General features: G+C 45.4%; 1 protein-coding gene across 1 annotated transcript in view; it reads right to left on the reverse strand.

The window, feature by feature from the left end:
* LOC118738204 overlaps nt 1-884 on the reverse strand; it is a 6,725-nt gene that overhangs the window by 4,032 nt on the left and 1,809 nt on the right. The gene's annotated exons all lie outside the window — the stretch shown is intronic.

Genomic DNA, 884 nt, shown 5'->3' on the forward strand with positions numbered 1-884 from the left:
GTAGCTTGCTCAAGGTGGCACACGCACTTGCTTTCTTTGCTTTTGGCCACCAGGCCAGTGCCGCATATGTGACAACAGGTTTCACGACCGTATTGAAAGACCAATACGTTAGTTTGGGTGATATTCCCCAAGTTTTACCATGGAGTCTCTGGCAGGCATAAAACGCCCTTGTAGCCTTGTTGGTAATGTTAAGGAGATGTGAGTTCCAATTGAGCCTTTTGTCCAGAGTTACCCCTAGATACTTCGCCTCTTCTGAGAACTCAATTTCTGTCCCTGCCAAAGTGGGTTTAGTCAAGTTGACTTTCCTTCTATTGGTAAATGGGACAACGGTGGACTTCTGCGGGTTTATTGACAATCCCTTTGAAGCACACCAGTCTTCCGTTAGACTGAGCGCAGCTTGCAATCTGGAACAAATTGTGTCCTCATGCCAGCCGACAACGTAGATGACTAGGTCATCTGCATATCCATATGCCTTGAATCCATTGCCATTTAGCTTTTCAAGAAGTTCGTCAACAACCAGTGTCCAAAGTAGGGGCGATAAGACTCCCCCTTGAGGACAGCCACGGGTGGCATTTACTGCTTGCCTGTTGTCTCCTAGTTCCGATATTATGGTTCTGGACCTCAACATGCTTATGATCCAATCCGTTAGAAGGACAGGAATATCCTTTCGTATCATAGCTGTCGATATTGCTTCATAAGACGTATTGTCGAAAGCACCTGATATGTCCAGGAATGCACACAAAGCTATCTGTTTATACCGCAATGCCTTTTCAATGACTTGAGTTAGGCTATGTATTGCAGTAATAGTAGATTTGCCTGCCTGGTATGCGTGCTGACTCTGACACAGAGGCTTATTCCTGAGAAAGTTATCCCTTATGTGAAAG

The sequence above is a fragment of the Rhagoletis pomonella genome, unplaced genomic scaffold (genome assembly GCF_013731165.1).
Source record: "Rhagoletis pomonella isolate Grant_MI unplaced genomic scaffold, Rhpom_1.0 Rhpom_scaffold_00004, whole genome shotgun sequence".
Taxonomy (NCBI): Eukaryota; Metazoa; Arthropoda; class Insecta; order Diptera; family Tephritidae; genus Rhagoletis; species Rhagoletis pomonella.